Source organism: Onychomys torridus, chromosome 15 (assembly GCF_903995425.1).
Source record: "Onychomys torridus chromosome 15, mOncTor1.1, whole genome shotgun sequence".
Lineage (NCBI taxonomy): Eukaryota > Metazoa > Chordata > Mammalia > Rodentia > Cricetidae > Onychomys > Onychomys torridus.
Window position 1 is genome coordinate 10,807,318 of NC_050457.1, and position 24,363 is coordinate 10,831,680.

The following is a 24,363-nucleotide window of genomic DNA, read 5'->3' on the forward strand; positions in this document are numbered from 1 at the left end:
TATTTATCCATTAAAAAAACTTGGTTTATAGTAGCAGACATTAAAATTATTCTTTGATGCTGCTGTAAATCCAATGAGGAAACTGTCGGTTACCAAAATACCAGTTTTTTCCACTGTTGCGTTATTTGACAAATCTTGCCTAGGAAGTTAATATTGTAGCTCATATTTAGCCTTCTAGCAGCCTAAATAGCACATTCTAGGACTATGAAAGCTAGCCTAAAGGAAGACAACTACCAGCCCATTTCCAGCTCTTTTTCATTATATTTTCCAGCAAATGTGTGTGGTGTCCTCAGAGAGAAGTCACATCAATTAGTTGTAGTGGGTAGCCAAGAGGAATGGCAAGAGTTTGTTCACATGGCTTCTGGAACTTACCTGACTGAGCACTCATGAGGAAGCATCCTGTCCTGAAATCACTGAGATTTTTAATCAATAATCTTTAGCATTTAAGAACAATATTATCTATTTATACTTGAGAATACCATCTTTACAACACTTTAAAATGTTTTCTCAATTTTAATTAAATAATTAATTAGCTGGTCAATTAGTGACATACATGGGCCAGGGTGCATGGCTTTCCTGTGGAAGTAGGAAGATAAATTATTGGAATTGGTGTGTCCTTTCACCATGTTCGTTCTCATGATGTATTCTAGATGCATAAACTTCATAGCAATCATCTGTACTTGATATATCTTACTGGCTTTGAACTTATATATTTTTTAATTGGCTTGTATAGTGCTCCTTCTGTTTCTATTGTGTGGAACAACTTGAATAGCATTGGTATTATCGTTTCATTGAAATTCTGGTAGAATTCTGTATTGAAACCATCTGGCCTTGGTTTTTTGGTCGGGAGAATTTTAACGACTGTTTCTATTTCATTAGAGGTTATAGGTCTATTCAAATTGTTTATCTGGTCTTGATGTAATTTTGATATTTGGTCCCTATCCAGAAGACTGCCCATTTCATTTTGATTTTCCAATTTAGTGGAGTACAGGCTTTTGAAGTGTGACATAATGACTATCTAGAGTTCCTCAGTGTTGTTATGTCCCCTCTGTTCACTCCTGATTTTGTTAATTTGTATACTCTCTGTATATCTTTTGATTAGTTTGATAAGGTTTTGTCTATCTTGTTGATTTTTTCAATTTACCAACTGGTTCTTTCATTGTTTCTTTGTACTGTTCTCTTTGTTTCCATTTTATTGATTTCAACCCTCAGTTTGATTATTTCCTGTCCTCTATTTCTCTTAGGTGAGTTTGCTTCTTTTTATTCTAGAGTTTTCAGGTGTGCTGTTAAGTCACTAATGTGAAATTTCTCCAACTTTTTCACGTAGGTACTTAATGCTACAAATTTTCCACTTAGCACTGCTTTCATAGTGTCCCATAAGTTTTGATATGTTGTGGATTCATTTTCATTAAATTCTAGGGAGCCTATAATTTCTTTCTCTTTTTCTTCCTTGACTCAGTAGTTATTCAGCTTTCATGAGTTTGTAGGCTTTCTGTAATTTGTGTTGTTGAATTCTAACCTTAAGCCATGGTGATCTGATAAGTGACAAGGGATTATTTATTATTCTACTTTTTTTTTTTTTTTGTATTTGTTGAAATTTGCTTTGTGACTGGGTATGGGGTCAGTTTTAGAGATGTTTCTGTATGGTGCTGAAAAGAAGATATATTCTTTTGTGTTTGGATAAAATGTTCTATAGATGCCTGTTAAGTTCATTTTGAGTCATAATATCTGTTAGTTCCCTCATTTCTCTGTTAAGTTTCTGTCTGGCAGACTTGTCCATTGGTGAGAGTGGGGTGTTGAAGTCTCCCACTCTTAGTGTGTGGGGTGTGATGTGTAATTTAAGCTTGAGTAATATTTATTTTACAAATGTGGGTGCCCTTGTATTTGGGGAACACATGTTTAGAATTGAGACTTTATCTTGATGAATTTTTCCTATGATGAATATAAAATGTCCTTTTCTATCTCTTTTGATTAAGTTTAGCTTGAAGTCTATTTTGTTAGATATTAGAATAGCTATACCAGTTTGTTTCTTAGGTTGATTTAACTAGAAAAAATTTCCCCAACCCTTTACTCTGAGATACTGTCTGTCTTTTACATTGATTTTATATTTCTTATATGCAGCAGAAGAATGGATCCTGTTTTTATATTCATTCTGTTAGCCTGTGTTCTCTTCAATTAAATTGAGTTATTTGGTATTAATGACCAGTGATTATTAATTCCTGTTATTTTTGTTGTTGTTGTTGTTGGTGGTGGTGGTGTGTGTATTTCTCTTCTTTGAGATTTACTGGTGTGGGATTATTTATTGCCTGTGTTTTTGTGGATGCAGTGAACTTCATTGGATAGGTGTAGGAGGGTCCTTGCTTTTGTTCCCTTTGGGGGTGGGGGCCAAGTAGGAGCAGAGTCAAACTACACAGACTCCAGGAGAATGTCAAACAATAAACTCAGTTTATTCAGGAAGAGGCAAACCTGGGGGTGGGGGGGAGGTCTGATGAATATGCATTGACTAGTATGACGTGGCTACTTCTCATTGGTCTAGGTCATCTCCAGATCATGTTTCAGCTGCTGCTGCTAAGACCATCATGCCAAACCAGGCTGGCTCTCAGAAAGTATCTTTTTTACTTGTTTTGGCCCACAAGCCTGTTAGGGATGAGTCATCCCACAGATCAGAATTTTCCATCTAGTACTTTCTGTGGGGCTGTATTTGTGGACAGGTATTGTTTAAATCTGGTTTTGTCATGGAATATCTTGTTGTCTTTATCTATGGTAATTGAAAGTTTTGCTGCGTATAGTAGTCTGGGTTGGCATCCATGCTCCCTTAGTGTTGGCAAAATGTCTCTCTGGGACCTTCTGACTTTTAGAGTCTCAATTGAGAAATTGGGTGTAATTTTGATAGGTCTCCCTTTATGTGTTACTTGGCCTTTTTCCTTTACAGCTCTTACTATTTCTTTATTCTGTATGTTTAGTATTTTTATTATTACTTGCTGAGGGAACTTTTTTTTTTGGTCCAGTCTATCCAGTGTTCTGTAAGATTCTTATACGTTCATAGGCATGTCCTTCTTAAGGTTGTGAAAATTTTCTTCTATGATTCTGTTGAGTATATTTTCTGTGCCTTTGAGCTACAATTATTCTCCTTCTTCTATCCCTATTGTTCTTAGTTTTGGGCTTTTCATGGTTTCCCAGATTTCCTGGATGTTTGTGTCAGGAATTTGTTGGATTTAACATTTTCTTTTACTGATGAATCTATTTCCTCTATTGTATATTCAACACCAGAGTGTCTCTCTTTCTTTTCTTGCATTCTATTGGTTATGCTTGCATCTGCAGTTCCTGTTCATTCACCAAGATTTTCCATTTCCAGAATTCCATCAGTTTTTTTTTTTTATTGCCTCTATTTCAGTCTTCAAGTGTTGAACTCTTTCCTTCACCTGTTTGAATGCTTTACTTGGCTCTCTTTAATGGAATTATTGATTTCTTTCAGTTTTAACTCCTTTCCTCATTTTCTTAAAGGTCTTTTAAATTCCCTCTTTAAGGGCCTCTATCAACTACATAAAGTTATTTTTAAGGTTTTTTTTTTTCTTCTACTTCATCTGCATTGGGATGTTCAGGTAGGTCTTGCTGTTGTAGAACCACTGGGATGGTGGTGCCATATTTCTCTTTGTTACTGAATATTTTCTTACACTGCCATTGACTGATATTTGTTTGGGATAATTATAGGTACAGGTTATGATTCTTGTGATGTCTTTGTTGCATAGGACTTTTGTTCCTTTATTGTCTTTTGGCTGAATGACCAAGGGTTCTGGTGATTGGCTGGTTGTCAGATCACAAACATTTGTGTGTGTGGGTTTGGATGCCTAGACCCAGCTATCATTCTTGATTGTATGGGTTTTACTTGTGCCTACGGAGTCTGTTCTTCTAATTGGTGTTCCTTTTTCCTGTGCCTGTTCTTCCTACTGATGCCAATGGCATCTGTGTGTTCCCCAAAATGTTGTGCACCCTAATAAATTTATCTGGGGTCAGAGAACAGACAGCCACTGGATACAGAGGCCAGAAAATGGTGGCACTCATGCCTTTAATCCTAGCATTCCAGAGACAGAAATCCCTCTGGATCTCTGTGAGTTCAAGGCCACACTGGAAACAGCTAGGCATGAAGTGAACCTTTAATCCCAGGGAGTGATGTCAAAAGCAGAAAGATATATAAGGCATGAAGACCAGAAACTAGAAGCATTTGGCTGGTTAAGCTTTTAGGTTTCTAGCAGCAGTTCAGCAGTGAGCCATTCTGGATGAGGAATCCGAGGCTTTCAGTCTGAGGAAACAGGATCAGCTGAGGAACTGGCAAGGTGAGGAAGCTGTGGCTTGTTCTGTCTGATCTTCCAGCGTTCACCCCAATACCTGGCTCCAGGTTTGATTTTATTAATAAGACATTTTAAGATTCCTGCTACATCTGTGCCTATGTGGTCTGCTGATGGTGTTGCAGAGTACTGTTCATGGGGAGGCTGCTCTTCTTCCAATTGGTGCAGGTGGTACTTGTGCTTCTAGGTGCTGCTGATGTTGTGGGGGATGGTTGGCCAAGGAGGAGGAGGATGGATTCTGTGGGTTTGGGTGGTGGTGTGGGTTTTGTAGACTACAAAGTCCAATGGGTGGTGGCAGTGGTGGAGCAGTCTGCCTGAAGGACTCTTACCTGCTATCTAGCTTCTGGGGCTCAGATTGGAAGGGGAGGGGTATGGGATCTACCCTGGGGCTTAGGGACTAAAGATTGGGTCAGTTTAGCTAGTAGACTAGTCTCTCATCTCTTCTTCCAATTGATGCAGGTGGTGCATGTGCCTCTAGGGGCTTCTCTGTTGTGGGGGATGGCTGGCCAGCCTGTAATGATACTTCTGGTGTTTATCATGCCCTGTATCCATCCTCTTTTTTAAACTCAGACCTGTTCATTCGAAATTGTAGCACAAAAAAGCTATACAAAAAACTGTGTAGTGTCTAGTTTTCAGTTTATTAGTACTAAAGATTTTCTTGCTGACTAACATATTCTATTATACTTTACCAGCACTTTTTGTTAATTCTCAGAAAAATTTGATGATTGTTGCTATGCTATTTAAGTGATAAATTTTATAGACTTAGAAATGCTAACTATTATTAATTTAACTTGGATTATTAATATATTTCTAGTGACAAGCTGTGTGTTGAGCAATGATATATCTAAAGAAATTTTATGAAGCATATGACAAGAAGAATGCAAAGGGAGAACACATGATCTCCCTGGCAAGGGGACATGGAACAGATCTGGTAGATGGACTGGGGGCAGGTTGAGATGTGAAAAAGAGGAAGCAGTGAGGGGAGGCTTAGAAGGAAGGAGAGAGTCCTAAGAGAGACAACTGGAACTGGGAGGCATTTGGGGCTAGACAGAAAACTAGTATAGTGGAAACTCCCTGGACCCTGAGAATGACCCTAGCGAAGGTTGATAGGAATGGAGGATGTAGACCCTGAATTGGTCATCTTCTATAACCAGGCAAGTTTCCTAGCAGTGGGACCAGATACCAACACAGCCATGAAATATTAGACCCCAAAATCTGTTTTGCTTGCAAGATATGCTGGGACAATGATAGCATAGAGCTTGGGGGAGTGGCCAACTGATGGCTGGTCCAATTTATGGCTTGTATTACAAGGGGGAGCCCATGCCTGACCCTGTGTAGATGACCAGGAACCAGAGGCAAGACAGACCAGAGACCCAGGATACAAGCAAACACCACTGCCAAAAAAAGTTAGTGATATTCTGCTATACTGCTATACTCATAGATCGATGTCTATCGCAGCTGTCATCAGAGGCATGCTCCAGCAACTGATGAGAGCAGATGCAAAGACCCACATACAAGCACTCGAGGAGCCAGAGGAACCTGAAGAAAGAAAAAGGAAGGATTAGAGGAGCCAGAGGAGCCTAGGACATCACAAGAACACAACCCACAGAATCAACTAAGCAATAGGAGAACTCCCAGCAATAGGAGAGGGAGGTGTCTCTGACTCTTTTGCCTGTGCTGGGGACTCTCTTCCTCCTACTGGGTTACCATGTCTAGCCATGATATTGGATTTTGTGCCTAGTCTTATGGTGCCTTGTTAGACTGTGTTCTGTGGATATCCCTGGGAGGTCTGCTTTTAGTTTTATTTTTCTTTTTTGAAGAGAAATAGATTAGGAGTTGTTCTGGGAGACAGGGGAAATGAGGAACTAGGGGGTACGGAAGAAGAAGAAACTGTGATCAAAGTTTTTTCAAAGTTTTGGTTCACTTTCTATTATCTTTTTGGTTTTCATTACCTTTTTATTTTTGACATTAAAATATAACTGTATCATTCCCCTCTTTTCTTTTAAAAACTTACATATATATCACTTCTTGGATCTATCTCAAATTTATAGTGTCTATTTTTCATTGATTGTTGGTATTTATAAACAAGTAACATTATTGAAGAAGTAAATACATTGAAGATTTGATCTAGTAGTTAGTCTAGAGATTTGTTGGATGGGTTAAAAGTTTTAGAATATGGAAATGCCATTATCAAGATGGTCAATGCTCACAAATTCAAAGGCCTCAGCCAAGAAAGTAAAGACCTGAAGAAAACTTTATAGTAGTCCAATGAAATAAACTCCCACAAAAAACATAGAGTTCTAATCAGCACAGTGTGTCCTCCTGCTAAAGAGTAGCAGCTGCATGCTAAAATGGGAGAGGAATTCTCAAGGGGTCCACAGCTACACAAAAACTACTGGCAACTAATGACTGCTGAGAGAAGGTGAGTAAGACTCTCCCAGAAATGAGTCATTAATTGCCATTCAATACAAAGTGATCTTTCCTGAAATCATATTCATAAAAACAACAAAATGAATAAAAGGTACTCAGAAGGTTTTTAAATATTGATTCACACACAAGTATATTTGAACATATATTTAGTATACATATACTATGAGGAAAATGAATGTTTTCTTTGTTAACATGTTTTGCCCAAAGATTTAGTTATATCCACAGGAAAGATAAACCATAACACCCTGTAAGTGAAAAGAAGTAAATTTTGTCTATTAATTACAACTTGTGCTACGTGACTGCCTTAAATTTTTCATGGAAAATTTCTAGTCTTATAAGAGAGAAAACTGATTCCAAACAGAATTTCTAAATTGTCCAAATTAATATCTAAATCTAAATTTCAACCACATTAACATTCTATCTTATCTGCTTATACTTTTATAATCATTTGGCTTCAGTCATTGCTTCTGAGAGAAATATAAAGCTCTGTATACTTAGAGAAGATGGACTCATTTCTCTGTATTAAATAAACAGAAGAAAGAAACCAGAGTTGTTCACAACATGACTTTTTCATGGAGTCCTGTGTTTCTAAAGCTAATTATATTTAACGGCAAGGCATTATATCAATTAAATTAGAGCCAACAATACCTTCAGATAGCGTCATGTTAAGAACATAACCTCTCTTCTATTAAACAAATGAATAAATTGTAGCATCTCAGTTAAAGAAACAGCATGATTCATCTAAGATAAAATCTACTTTCAAGCAAATCCACTAATATACAAAGTTAAGATTATATTTAAAAAATCACAAAGTATAAAGGACAGTTATTGATATTGTTATTATATTTTTCACAAGTTCAATATATTCAATGGATATGACTTTGAGTCTTGCCTTCTGAAAGGTGTCTCCCCAAGAGAGCTGATGTTGGCTGAGTAGCTTCAACAATAGAAGATGATGTCATGGTATATGGCCAAATGGTCTGACTTCCTTTTCTAAGAAGAAGAAGGAAAATAAACACAGATTCAGTTTATTCTTGTGTATCAAACCAAGGTCAGCCTTTAAGTGAAACCTCATTCTGGTCTTTCCACTTCATTGCCCTGCTCTATTTCCTCCCTAATATTCTCCCACTAAATTATTCTTATAGGAGAACTGGCCTGGATAATGGATATCCATACAAGAGATCTGATTCCCTTAATCACTGAGTAATAACTATTGTCTTCTACAGTATAATTTACTTTTTAAAAAATTATTTGCTTCACTATAAACTTACAAGAAGAAATCATTTTCTTGACTTCTTTATCTGAAAACTTGAGAACAAAAGATACTTTTATGAATCAATGTGATAATTTTTTAGGAAATTACCATACTAGACTGTCTGTAAGATATGTCCTAATGAGTTGTGTCTTTATTCCTGCTTTTGTACTTTCCCTTCTGATATTGGTCAGTGTAGGGTCATAATAACCCCACAGGCTCATGTATTTGAATGCCTGGTCACTAATTGGTGGGGCAGCTTGGGAAGGATTAGAAGGTATAGTCTTGTAGGAGGACATGTGTCAATGGTGGTGTACTTTGAGATTTCAAAAGCCCACATCATCTCCAGTTAGTTCTCTCTGCCTCCTGTTTTCGGTTCAAAATGTAAGCTCTCCACTACTGCTACAGCACCATGCCTGCCTGTCTGCTGCCATGGTCATGATTCTAACAATCTGCAAATGTAAGCCCCAATAAATTGTTGTGTAAGTTGTCTTGTTTATGGTGTCTTGTTTGGCAATAGAAAGATAGCTAAGACAAATGTTGGTAGCAAGGAGTATCATAACTCTGTCTGATACTGACCATGCTGGTTATTTAGAGGAAAGTGGAAGAAATTGGGACTTGGTTATGGGAAAGTGGCTGAATACTGTAATTTAGGCTTAAATGGCCATTCTAACCAATGGAGCTTAGACGATGGAAATGACAAGAGCAATGTGGACTACAAAGACCCAACTGAAGTGGTGTCAAAGGGAACAACATCAGCAACTGGTCTAGGGGCCATTATTGTGATAATTTGGGAAAGATTGTGGCTGATATTTGCCCTGTCCTAAAAATCTGTGTGAGATTAAATTAAAAAGTGTTAGACCAAGGACATTTAAAAACAGCTTAGTATTGACTCTGTCTATGGTTATTGGTAGCCACTCTTATGCAGATCTTCACTGAAAAAGAGCAAGTAGGGCTAGATGAAATACTAAATTTAGATGAAAAGGAGCACAAGAAATTCCATGTTCAAGTCAGGCATTGTCCTGAAAGACATAAGGAGAGGGCTGATGTGAAACGCAACAAAGGGAATGATGCCCGTATGGCAACACCACCCAGTTAATCCTGCAACTTGTCAAAGAAAATGCCCCAAGGATATGCTCTGCCTAAAAACAATGACAAAGAAAAGTTCATGTAAATGTTATTCTAGAAGGGCACCAGACTTTACCCCCAAGCAGGATACCAGATTTGGCAGCCTCAGCCACTTGATTCTGGCTTTGGAGTCATGAAGCACATGAGAGTGAAAGGGCTATGGAATCTTCCAACACAGTTAAGGAGAGCCACTGAAGCCAAGCATATGACAGCCCCTACATGTACACGCTGAGAGACCATATGCGAATCTGTGAAACTGAAGCCTCTTTGCCTTGGAGACACCAGCTTGTTGGAGGTCTCATAGGCATGAGATTTCTGCCCAGGAAAAGCTACAGATAGAGTGGAATCTTTCCAAGAGAGAGACATGTTTCAGTCAGCAAACCTGTAATGGTGGAACCATTTAAGCCATTTGCTATTAGACATGGAGTTACAGGATTTAGTGTTTGCTCTGTTGAGTTCTGATATTGTATTGATGGAGTATTTTATCACCATGCTCCCTTTCCTCCATTTTGGAATGGTAATGTATATTCTATGTGATTGTGTGTTGGAAGCATGTAATTTTCTTTTTTGCTCTTACAGGGTGTTATAATTGAAAGATATTCTTGATTCTCAGGAAAAAATGGACTTTTAAACTGTGTTGATTGTGTAAAAGACCATGGGGACATTTGGAATTTCATTGACTACATTTTGCATTATGATATGGCCATGAGTCTATGGGGACTGGGGGTAAAATGTGGTTTAAATGAGAAGGGTTCCCATAAACTTATATGTTTGAATGCTAAGTTCCCAATTGGTAGAACTGTCTGGAAAGGATTAGGAGATGTGACTTTATTGGAATAGGTATGTACTGGAGGTAGAGATTGTGGTTTTAAAGACTGGTGACACACCCAGTTAGTTCTCTCTGACTCAAGCTTTAGGATCAAAATGTATGCTCTCAGCTACTGCTCCAGAGCCATGCCTGCTTATCTGCCTTCTTCTCCAATGCTCCCTGCCATGATGGTCATGGATTCTTAACTTCTGCAACTGTAATCTACCAATAGGCTCTTTGTTCTATAAGTTATTTTCTTCATGGTGTCTTATCAGCAATAGAAAATAACTAAGACAGTCAGCATTAGTCAAATGTGATTAAAAAGCATAGTGAAAATAATGATATGTAACTTGCAGCATTAAGTCTTATGTTTTCATTTTTCTCATATTTTAATACTACATGTTCTAGGAAACTGCAGGATCAAGACACTTTACATATTTTGTGAAGATGTTCAGGCAATGAAAACCTGAGAACTTCTGACAATAGACAAGAGTATCTGATGGCAAGTAATTATTGTAAAAGAAAGAAAGAAAGAAAGAAAGAAAGAAAGAAAGAAAGAAAGAAAGAAAGAAAGAAAAAAAGAAAGAAAAAAAACTGATACATGGTAATTTGCATAGCAGTGTTTATTATATATGCATATACTTCATATACACATATATGTCCTTGGACTCTTTGTTTAACAAAAATGACCTTGAACTTTGGGTCTTCCTGCCTTCCCCATCTACCACCATATACAGTTTTTGTAGTGTTAAGGACTAAACATAGTGCTTTCTGCATCATCAACAAGCATTTTATCAGTTGAGCTCTATCTGTAGATGGAAGTTTCTGTTCTGCCCAGTCCCACAGTTGTTCAGTCCCAAATTAACACACAGAGAGGCTTGTATTAATTGTAAATTGTTTAACCTGTTGCTCAGTCTTATAACTAACTAGCTCTTACACTTAAATTAATCATAATTCTTGTCTATGTTTAGTCACATGGTTTGGTACCTTTTCTCAGTCCAGTATTCTCATCTTACTCCCTCTGCATCTGGCTTGTGACTCCATCTCTGCCTTTCCTCTTTCCAGTCTTCTCCTAGTCTGGTCACCCCACCCACATTTCCTTCCTGGCTACTGGCCAATCAACGTTTTCTTAAACCAATAGAAGTTACAAATCTTTACAGTGTACAACAGCATTATCTCACACCATTTCTCCGTTTCTTTCCAAAACAAAAACCCTAAATCTAATCACCTGTGTTGAACTTCTTTAATGACAATTATTCATAACAATTTGTATCCAACATTCTAAGCAAAGACACATTTTATTTAGTACAATAAGGAATATGATTTGGGACAAAAAACAATAACAAAGCCTGATGAGCCAATTAGACATTGTTAAGAATTTAGAAGAGCCATGACCTTAGCTGAATTGAATTGAGGTAATTAGAGAGTCAAAACTTATCCAAATACAATTACTTGTTATGCTTAAACACACACACACACACACACACACACACACACACACACACGCACACACACACACACTAAAAACAAAACAAAAAACCTTAAATCTAGTCCTGAATGAAAAATTGTCAAGGATACTTGCATGTGTATTTAGGGGTTATGAATTGAACTCTCATGATAATTTACAATACTCCAGTTTATGACCAATGTGGTTTTTATTTTTGAATTTTGGTTTTTTGAGATGGAATCTAACTATGATATCTCTAAATCTAGTCCAGAACTTCTGGGCTAAACAGAATTTCCTGCTTTACATTCTAAATAGCTCTGGCTACAAAGCAGATCATTGTTTCTGCACCTGGATAAAGTAACTATTTCTTGTAAAAATGTGCCAATTAAGAGATATCAGTAATGAACTGGGAAGAAGGTTAACCAGTTAAGGGAGCTTGCTTACTGATCTTACAAAGGATCTAGGTTCTGGTTCAGACACCCATAGCAGGTGGCTCACAAATGCCTGTAACTTCAGTTCTAGGGCATCTGATGCCTTCTGTCCTCCATAGATATCTGCACATACATGGTGGACATGAACTCACACAGACACATGTATGTATACATAATAAAATAATAAATGCATTTTGTCAAAAAAAGAGATTTTGATAAAATATTCCTTAATGGGTTTGAATGAATTTTTATTTCTATTATAACAAAACATTATACTTGAAATGTAATTTATTTATGACACTTTGTGAATACTTTTATAACTGTGAAATTTTACATGTGGATAAAAAAATATGGAAATTACAAGTAAATATTTTAATATATTAAATTATAACATATATTTTTCAGCCTATCATAAGTAAAATGATGTGGCTAAGATGTAAGTTAAATGGAAATTAAGCTTCTATATATAATAAATATGAGTTTAGAGGGTTTTTGCTTCTGGGCTATTTAATAAAGTAATATAGTTTGAATCAAATACAATATTTGGATGAAATCTAGTAAGAAGCCATAGAGTCTATAAAATTATATAATTTCTTAATGTTTACAGAGGTAATGGATCATTGAAATGTTTTACAGTGGAGAGGAATGCAGGATGTGACTCTCTTTCTCATTCCCTGCCAAGGTAACAAGGTTCAATGAGAAACAGAATGGTTATCAAGATGTAGAAAAGTATATTTAACTAGAGTTTGTTAAAGAGAAGCTATATGACGAAGTAAAATTGACAAACATACTTAGTCTCCAACACTTTTTCTGTCTCTATAATGTAGATATCAAGACAGTATTTTCCATGAAAAGACATGTCAAAATAGAATTAGTGTATTCAAGCTGGTTTACTGAGAGTTCAGGGAAGTACTGTCTGCAAAGTTGTGAGCAAAGATGTGAAAAAAAAAAAAAAAAAAAAAAAAAAACAGAAAAATGCAGAGTGAGGCATCCATGGAGAACTGTTGCTCCCACTAAGTGTGAAATGGAAAGCTGAATCCTACAAAAAAAAGGCTTTGCTACAAGGAACTATGCCAAACTCCAGTCCACCCTAGAAGGACAGAGCCTGTCAGAGCACTCCTTTGCCTGTCTACATCCAGCAGTCAAAAGCTAAGAGTCTTAATGCAGCCATTTGCAGATCATGTCTCCCAAGGATATGTGGATTAGGAGCTGAGGTTAAATCAAAAATGACTTGCAAAGAAAAAAAGCGGCATAATAATAACTACTGATAGTTTATAACACAAGGTTAACAATTCTCAATAAGCTTTTCTGGGGCAGCTGATGACCTACTATGGTGTTGTTGTTTGGCTGTTGGTTGGGCTAAGTTTGTCTCAGAGCTTCAGGAGGCTAATCCTTAACTATCCCAGTTTCTGTCTGTATTTTGAAGTTATTAGCAATCCATACAATGTTTAGGAGAGACTAGTTTGTCTTAGAGGAACAATAAACTCCAACTAAATAAATTTTGCTAGTATTCTCTGTTCATTGTAATATTGCCTGTGTGCCTTCTTTGTTTAATGTTTCCTACTATATATGCTATGTGCAATTAAACACTGCCCTTGGCTGAACATGTTATTATTCCTTTCTTTCTTAGTAATTGCTGTGCATACCCTGTCATTAGGCCAAAGCAGACTGCTAATGATCTAATTCTGAAACTCTCATTCAAATTATTCAGTATTCTAACCATGTTACTGATTAATTCTGTCATCAAGCTGCCTATGCAATTAATAAGATTATACTGAATAAAAATACCAGATGTTATGAATATTGATGTTGAATATTCATGTGTTAATATAAATGTATCAGAAGTAGTTTAGCTTTTGAAAAATGCAGTAGTTTTTGAAACTCTTACTTTACACTAATTGTTGCATTTAAAATATTCATAGCAAAACAATAATTCTTTGAATTGTTAGAAAATTGTCTTAGTACATAATAGCATAAAACTAGATGTCAGCACCTTGAAGTTACAGCCTTTGAATAAAATGTGATATGTTGATTGGTTTGGAGGTATGCATGATCTAAATCAGTGGTTGATTTCCTAGGAAGACCTACACTGTTGTCTGCTGGCTATCAGAACCACTAAGATTACAGATAAGCCTCATTTATTTTTCTAAAAGTTGAGATACCAAGAATAGTATTTCTTCTCATTGTATAGGAAGGACATGACATTTGGCTAGCCACTATCAACTTCAAGGGCATATAACTACACAGCACTTGTTTAAAATTGTTCACGCCCAATATTCACAGATATTAATGCACTTCCAGGGACATATTCATCAAGTCTGTTCTTCAACCTTGAAAGCTGTGTCTGTCCCCCTGCTCTACTTTTCATGTCCAAACTTTCTAAGAATAAAGGGATTAAACTGGAAGTGGAAAGTCAAATTTTTGAGGTGGAATTTCCTAAATTTAAAACTGGAGTAAAATTGAGCTTATTCCATTTAAACAAACAAACAAACAAAAAAAGAATTACTGACTCTTAGAATTATATTCTCTCCAGAGCATACTTTGAGGATTTACTTTTAAAAGCTTAAGACTTTTCAAGTAGTAAAGATATAATGCAAATTTCTACAAAAGGCTAAGTCAGAAATTTCTAGGGCACAAGCACCTGGTTCTGAGTTACCTAATTTATTCTGGTTTCTTTGTTGGTTAAGGCTAAAAAAGAAATTAAAATCCATTTAAATATGCATCCATCCTTCAACCATGATAGGATGAGTTTTCTGTGGAAAAAAATGTTATTTTTACTTTTTTAAAAAACAACATGGCATGGCCTTATGCTAGTTGATAAAAACAAGGTATTTTCCAGAAAAAGAGACATTTTGGGAAAATAAAACTTGTTATTTTCATACTTCTTTCATTGTTAACTTGCTAAGATAAGAACTGAATTGTTCTAAGAGAGCAAATTGCCATAATTAATTTTTTTCAGATACATTAATTGAAGTCAATCTTGGAATGTGTGGCCCAGGAAGAGAGTTGTGCAGCTGGAAGTTTTCCTGTGTCCATCCTGGTCCACAGCCACTAAATTATCAATTAAACACATGCAGGCTTACATTATTTTTAAACTATGGCCATGGCAGTTTTCTTACTATCTAGCACTATCTTAAATTAACCCATTTCTATAAATCTATACTTTGCCACATGGATGTGGCATACCAGTCTGCTGGCATGTTGTTTCTTCAGTGGCAGCTGGCATCTGCTTTGCCTCTCCTTTCTCTTCCTGTCTATCTGTTTAGATTTTCTGCCTGCCTCTAAGCTGAATTGCCATAGGCCGAATGGCTTTATTTATCAACTAATCAGAGGAACATACAACATATTTAATGGAAGTTTCTCTATCCCGCCTGGTCCCACCTGGCCTTGCCTTCCCCCGGCCTGGTGGCCCCGCTGCCACTTATAAAATAATCACTCAGAAGCTTGAGCCATAGGCCATTGATATAAGCTTCTGAGTGATTATTTTATAAGCGGCAACAGCACTGCCAGGTCGGAAGAACATGGGGCCTGGCAAGACCAGGCAGGATAAAGAGACTTCCAACTACAGAGTTGTTTTAAAATTCTGGAGATTATATAACTACTAGGACTCAAGCTCCAGCTATAGTGGGACCATTGGAAAACACAGCACAATTCCTAGTGGTCCAGCGGTCAGTGAGAGATCAAATTTACGTTCCAGGAACCCTTAAGAAACGAGGAATTTGACTCTAGTCATCTTAAATGTCACTGTGGGACTGAGATTCTGATTTATGAGGTTTCAGTGAGCACCTCAAGACAAAGAATCTACATTTCTATTGGCCCAGAGATCACTTTGAGTCTGTGATCCTAACCATAATATCTGACCAGTACACAGACTTCACTTTGACATTTGGAATTCTGCTCTAGCAGGTACACATAATCCAAATAGTGACCAGGGTTTGAGTTAATCTGGTTCCCTTAGTAGTTAGCATAGAGCTCTACTCTTGGTTTTGCTGACACATAGCTAAGATACGTCAGCGACTTCATTTGATAATCATTGCTAAGTTTCAACAATCTCCATAGCTGACAACTGTGTCGACAAACCTCGGGGAAAATTCCCAGGAAACAATACATCTAATTTAAATGAAAGGAAGGGAAAGTAAAAACTAAAATACAAAACTATGTCAATAGATATGCAAAACTGTTGTAGAATACTATTTTAAGGTATGTTACTTTTGTTGATGTTGCATTTGTTTAACTTTGTGAAGCTGTATTATTTTTCCTGTCTAAAACACCTGATGGTCTAAAACAGAACAGAATGGCCAACAGTGAGGCAGGGGAAAGGATAGGTGGGGCTCGTAGAAAGAGGGAATATACAGAAGAAGAACTATAGGAAAAGAAAGGAAGAAGTAGCCAGAGACAGAGGAGGACATCAGGAGCAAGCTATCCAGCTAAACAACCAGCAACAGAGTAAGAAGAAAGGAATACAGAAATAGAGAAAGGTATAAAGCCCACAGGCAAAAGAATGATGGGGTAATTTAAAGTTATGGAAAGCTGGCTAGCTACAAGCCGAGCTAAGGCTGGATATTTATAATTAAGAAAAAACTTCCATGTGTGATTTATTCGGGAGCTGGTTGGCAGGCTTCTCAAAAGAGTAAAATCAAATAACTACACAAAACAACACAAAGAAATAAAGAGAATATTACCCTGCAACCAACCAATTAAGACCCATTCACCAGCAACTAACTCCTCTATAACCAAATCCAAAATTTCATATAGCTGAAATGTCTAAAAATTCAGTGTCTTGCATTTAAAAGGAACTTATGATCATGTAAAAGGTTCAAACAAACAGATGCACAAATTGATGAAATCATAAAAGATCTAGACAAGACTTTCTCCAAAGTCAATGAAACAATGAATTGGAAGAGAAAGTTTAAGGAATTGTAGGAAAGGTTTAGCTAGGAGATTGAAACATTGAAAAACACCAAACAGAAACTGCTAAAAGAAATGTTAAATGAAACAAACAAACAAACATGCACCATTAACAAAGAAGACCATGTGGAATAATAAATTTCATGAATGGAAGACAGCAATACAGATATACACAAGGAAAGGAATAAGAAACATGACAAGTATTTCTATATATCTGGGATACATTCAAAGGGCTAATCCTGAGAATCCATGGTGAAGAAGAAGCAGAGTTAAAAATCAAATGGAATATATAGAATGTTTAATGAAATTATAGCAGAAAATTTCTCAAATATAGATAATGAGGTCCACATCAAACACATAAGACATATAGGGCTCCAACTAGATATGACCAGAGAAGTTCTTCAGTACACAACACATCAAAAATATAAAGAAACTTTATTTGTTCATAAATTACCTTCTTAAGATGTTCCTAAATTCAGTTTGCAAGTATATAGTTAAGAATCATTTTTTTTCCTATTTTTTAATTGAAAATACATTCTTACATTCAGTATATTCTGATGACAGTTTCCCCAGTCCCTTTCCAAATCCTCCCCACTTTTCCACCCACCCAAATCTATACCCTTTCTCTATCACTAGCCAATGGGGGTAAAAGATTTAGTTGGGCACCACCTTGACTTCTTCTTGTTAAGTGAGATACATGTATGTTGTCTTCAGCAATAGGACCACACCATCAGTTTGTGGAGAGTAATCAATAACCATGGAAACAGCCTGGGCAATTTCTAGATATCCATGGAGCCCCTTTGGCCAAAACTTTGTCTAGGTATGACTTATCCCCAACTGGAGGTTTCATTTGGTGTTGAGAGATATCTAGTTGGGTCTTTGTCTTCCCCAATGTTTGGTAGAATGGCTCGAATTTTAAATGGTCTGATGATGAAAACCTTGGAGCCAGATGTCAGGGTAAATGCTGAAAGATCAGAGAGACAAAAGAACAAGCCACAGCCACCTCTTACCTCTAGGACTCCTCAGCCTGAAAAGGCTTTAGTTTCTGTCTCCTCGAGCCTTATATACCTTTCTCCACCAAGCTGTATCACTTCCTTCTTTGTGCCGGGATTAAAGGCCTAAGTGCCTCCTAAGGAAAGGCATGAGATCTCAAGTGCTGGGATTAAAGGTGTGTGCCCAGTTAGGAGATATTTGATGACTACTTCTATTTCACTAGGGTTTATTGGGTTGTTTAAATATTTATTTCATTTTAATTTAAATGTTGTAGGCCATATATATCAAGAAATTCATTCATTTATTTAAGTTTTCTAGCTTGGTATAATATAAGTTTTTGAAATATATTTGTATAATTCTCTGACTTTCTTTGTCTTTCTTTCATGCTGTAAAGCTTCCCTTTTCCCCTCCAGTTTCATTAATTGATATCCTCTCTTTATAATTTTTGGGCATTTTGACTAAAGGATTGTTAATAATGCTGATTTTAAAGGAACATACTATGTTTAATTGGTTATCTTTTATCTTTTATATTGTAATATAATTACAATATTTCTGCTTCCCCATTTCTCTCTCCAAACCCTGATAAACCCTCTTTTTGCTCTCTTTCAAATTCATGGCCTCTTTTCTATTAATTTTTCTTACATACATATATGTGTGCACTTATTGCAACTATATATAGTATATATATACATATGTAGTCTATATACAATATTGCATACACACACACACACATATATATATATATGTATATATATGTATATATATATATTCATAAACATAGGAATACACCATGCTGTCTATTTAATGCTACTTCCATGTACATGTTTTCCCTGGATGACCATTGGATATTGAGTAACAAATTGGTATGTTCTTCACAAGAGAATCTGTGCACAGCTGAGGCCTCATAAGTTGTTCTCTGTCCAATTTAGCATGTCTTTGGGTTTCATTCTTGTTCTGTTCATGTTTAGGCATTCAGATCAGTAAGACTTATGGGTGTAGCTTCTGACATTCTCAGTAGACACAATCTCATGAAAAACTTTCTGTTCCTCTGGCTCTTCCAATATTTCCATTCCCACTGACACAATGATCACTGAGCCTTGGGTGAAGGAATTGTGTTTTAGATGTCTCTGCTGGTTGTTGGCTCCCCAGCTCTACATTTTGATGTAGATGGTTGTAGGTTCTCCACAATCCATAACTACATTAATATTTTGTCTAGGTTTCCACTAGCAAGCATAGTTTTCTGTTTGTTGATGTGGTCTTATATACAATTAGACAGCTGCTGTTTTCAATAAGGTAGGAGTGTCACTGCTGAGTGTTTAGGCTTATTGTACCCTGCTTGTCATTGTTGTTGTGGTTCATAGGTGTCATAGGTTTTTAGGATGAGTAGTTGCTCCCCTCCTTTTTAAACTTGCATGGGAGGACATTTTCAGGAAATTCCATTTGATGAGCCTCTGGGTTGTGTGTCTTAAGTCCATGGTCTCTTCAGTAATAGGGACCAACCTCTACCTCCTGGTGATTACTCATGGCAATAGCCTATAAACTTTTGAAGGCCTCTAGCAGAGCTCTGAGAAACAACTCAAAAGGAACCTCCTTAAACCTCATGTTGGGGTTTTTCTTAGATGGTCTATGTCTCTGTCAGCCAAGATTGGAAAATTAAATAAAATATATATATATATATATATATATATATATATATATATATATGTATATGTATATGTATATTTAGAAATTGACTTACATGCATTATAGGTATTTTGGTAGATAATTCATAATATGATTTCTTGTGTTTTTTTAGACATCATGATTGTTATTTCACTCTTCTCTCTATTTCTTTATTTACCTTCCTTCTACATCCATATAGATCCTTGAATATTTTCCAAGTGCCCTCTTAATATTATTTTTTCCTGTTATTCCCATTTTTATTGCTCCCCTACACACCTAATCTGGCCATGTTTCATTTGGACTCTTACAGTTTCTGCATATACAAAGCAACTAGGATGTATACTCACATCTGAAGATTTGGTGGTGGTGCCTCAGATAAGAATGAGAATGTGGTATTTCTTGTTGTGGCTCTGGGTTACCTCACTCAATATGATCTTTTCTAGTTCCATCCATTTACTTTCAATGTTCATGATTTCATTACTTTTATAGCTGAATAGTAAGTAGTCAATCTTGTATATGTACCACATTTTCATTATCCATTCATCAGTTCTGGGACATTTAGGTTGTTTCCATTTTCTAGCTACTGTGAGTAGAGCAGCAATGATTCTTTATATTGTGTTTTTATGTTCAAATAGGAAATGATGATGCCACACTATCCTTATTTGCTGAGGATATGCTTTTAAACACAAGACTCTAAAGTCTCCACCAGGACACTTCTAGAGCTCAAAAACTATTTCAGCAAAATATCAGAAAAAAAATATTTAACTTACAAAAATATCAGTAGCCTTCCTACATAGAGAAAATAAGTATACTGAGAAAGAAATCAAGGAAATAGTAAAGTTCACAATAGCCTGAACATCTTAGAATAGTTCCAACCAAGCAATTGGAAACCATGAATTAAAATATGAAACAAAACAAAGCAAACAAACAAACAAAAATTATTAAGACATTGGAAAAAATTGAAGATATCAAAAGATAGGAAGATCTCCCTGATCATGGATCAGTAAAATGAAATATTATGAAAGTGATCATCATACAAAAAGTCATCTACAGATTTGCTGTAATCCCATTAAAAGTCCAATGCAATTCTTAAAAGAAATTGGAAAGCAGTCTTTTAAGTTTACTTCACATGAAAACACAAAAATATCCCAGGAGAGCCAAAAGTGGTATCATTCTCTCAGATTTCAAGTTGTACTACAACACCATAGTAATTAAGAAAGTATAATTTTAGTATAAAAACAAACATGTTAATTAGTGGAAAAACAATTGAAAATTGGATGTAACACCACACAGTTACAGACACCTGTTACATTACAAGGAAGCCAAAATGCACACTGCAGTAAATGCAGCATCTTCAACAAATGGCTCTGGTCAAACTACATGGCCTACATGTAGATGAATGCAAATAAATATGTCTATCACCTTAAAGAGAATTCTGCTCTAAATGAATGAATGACCTTATATCTTGAATCTAATAGAACGGAGAGCAGGGAATAAGATTGGGTTTATTGATATGGGAAAGGTTTTTCTATAAAGAATGTTGAGAGCATAGGGAATAAAACCAACAGTTAATAAACGGGGACCACATGAAACAAAAACACTCTGTACAGTAAAGGACACAATCATTAACACAAAAGACAACCTATAGAGTTGGAAACATCTTTACAGATTATACATCTGGTAAGTATATAGAGTACATAAGGGACCAAAATAAAAGAATATCAATAAATAAGATACATTAAATATTAAATAGGGAGTTCTCAAAGGATGAAGTACAAATGACTGATAAACATTTTAAAATGCTCAAAATTTTCATCCACCAGAGAGAAGCAAATCAACATTACTTTGAGATTTCATCTCGCCCTAGTCCCAATGAACAAAATTAATAAAACAAATTACAGGAGAGGATGAAAAGGATATGGGAAAATAGGAACACAAATTCAATGCTGAGAGGAGTGAAAATTAATACAATTACTAAATCCATGTGATTACTATGAAAATATATATAAGATTCAGAAATCTTACTCTTAGGCATAAACCACAGGTCTCTACAGCTTACTACAGAGACACTTGCTCAACCATGTTTATTGTTGTTCTACTCATAATAGCCAGAAATTGGAAACATTGAACATATCCACCAACTGTAGTACAATGAATATGTAGAATAATGTAGTACAATTATATAATATAATATTATTCTTCTATTAAACAAAATGGAGCAATACATAGTCATCCCAATGAAGTAATCCTGATACTTAAGTACAAATGTTTTATGCTTTCTATTTTATGTGTGGGCTAGCATTTATGCCTTAGATATATGTATTTCATTTAGAATAACTACCCATGTTGGTAGCTAGAAAGGGACTAGTGGGAAGAAAGGACATTTTAAGGAAGGGAATATATAATGTAGTGTTGTAAAGGGATAAAGGTGGGAAATTAGAAGAGGAGGATTCAAGAAAGTGGACAGGAGGACAAATTAAAGGATAGCATATAGGTATTCAACTAAATCTAAAGACCTGTTGAAAAGCCATATGTTATCTTACTTTCTAAAACTTTCCATATATATATATATATATATGTGTGTGTAGTTTAAATAGAGTCATTCAATAGTTGAGAACAAAGACTCAACCATACATCCTATCCTAATAAATAAAATTCCCAGTACCAGGAATGACTTACATCCTTCTGTGTTATTGGCCAAAGGGATCATATAAATACCCCCAGACACTATAGATTATTGTCAGTTGTATTGGTTACCATCCACAACTATTATGTAGACCCTTTTGAGAAAGACATCACATACTTATGATGTATACTATGGAAAAACTTACATGAATCTCAAGTGGAAGCGTCATCTTATTGGTTAGTGTTCCTAGTGCTAGAAGGTGCTACACATGTTACCAGCAGAGAACAGTAACCTTCATTCTTACCCAAATATTAACTCCAAAAGATATAATAATGATGTGCTTACAGATATGTTTATTAATATAATACTATCATGAATATTTAGGGGAAATAATCAGCCACTTTCTGACTGAACTTAAAAATCTACCCCATGAGATAGAACCCATACATAACTACATTAAACTAGCCAAGAACCTGAAATTAGATTGATCATAGACATAGGAAAAACTACTACCATTTTTCTGCTACAGGAATATAGCAACAAAGTGACTTCTAATAATATTGCTATACTCTTTGATTTTTACATTCTTTAATCTTCATCATAGAAGCATCATCTTGCAATAGATGAGAATAAACACAGAGACTCCCAACTGAATGACATTAAGTGAGTGAGAGACTATGGAGTGTTTATCCCTGATTAGGATGTCATTAATCACATTTCTTCCCTCAAGGTTCATATATCTATGTGACAGGTAGAACTGAAAGACTGTAGGATCCAGTGGTGGTAGGCAACGTTAAGGAGAACGTATTACAAGGCAGAGACACATATGAACTCAGAGGCTATGACAACATGCAAAAGGCCTACAGAAGTTCAAACCAATGAAAATACCAGTATGAGGAGTGGAAATAATCAGGAAGGGCATTTCCCCCAAGGCAAGAATGTATTTTCCAGACCTCGCCCGTCATCACATAATTTCATTAAGAAGGAAAAAGAAAATAAATAAAACATGGAACTAATTTCTGCTGGCTAACCACTCCTTAGAATGTGGCATGTGTTGGAATGTGTTTAATATAACTATTATTACTCCATTGAAGAACACTGATCTTCCCACTCCCAACAACTACCACTTAGAAATAGCTGCTTGGCTGTGGATCAAATCCATGTCTTCAGGCATATTTCACAAATACTAACTAAATTACTCATTTGGAAAAGTGTGACTTCCACCAATAGTAGCTACTTGCAGAGTAAAACAACTCACAAACTCCTTTCTATGTCAGAATTATCCTCATCCTAACTATAATAACAAAATATACCAATGGAACGATGCTAAAGCCAATTGCAAAAAACCAAATCGACAAAATTGTTTTAAAATAAACTTACAAACCAATACTCACAAATATGTTTTTCTATGTATATAATGGAATGCTATTCAGCCAAAAGGAAAAATGAAATTATAAAATTTTCAGGGAATGGGTAGACCTGGAAGTTATAATATTGTGATGTAATGCAAAACAGAAAGAAAATAAGTCAAATGTTCTCCTTCCTATGTGAATCCTAGTCTATAATAGGTACGTGTAAATATGTAATTAGATGTAAGAAAGTATAAAGTATAACATTTAGAAAGGAGGACAATAAAAGGTAGTATTAGTTGATGAGGAACAATAGAACCCAGACAAAAGGAAGGAGAAGTCATAAAACAAGATATAAAGCTAATTGTTTTTCTAGTTTTAAGTCTGTCATAGATTATTCTTACTTTTTGTCATAGAGAAGTATGTAAAAATGTAATTGATAGGAAAGCAAATGAAATCCAAAGTAAAGCTCCATAGTTTCAGCATGGTTATTCTAATTGCATCAAAGTTCACTGAAATGTAGACTTTGAGATTGGGCAAGTGTTTGAATGGCTACCTTATAGCTGTTGGATGCCCTGGTTTGTGGGTTCTTTACAATAAAGTGATACCATTAAATCAAAAAATATTAAAATATGTCTTTCAGTACTCAACTAAGTATGAATTATTCTCATATTTCTCCTTTCTTTACTGGCTGTCATCATACTAATTTATGTTGTCTTGACAATTGATCTTAGAACTCTATCTCAAGCACAAATCTTGATGGTTTATTTACTACTAGATATATGAACACACATTTATTATATCACTTTATAACTCTCTCTAACTAAAACTCATACTCTCATCTGTACAAATGAAAATATTGCCTGCAATCAAGAGTTTAATCTTCAGTTCGAAATCAAATTCTTCTCTCACATTTTTCCACATTTTTATCATTTGCATTTCTTCTGCTCCTGCTATGATTGTGGTCCTTCTATGCCTATGAG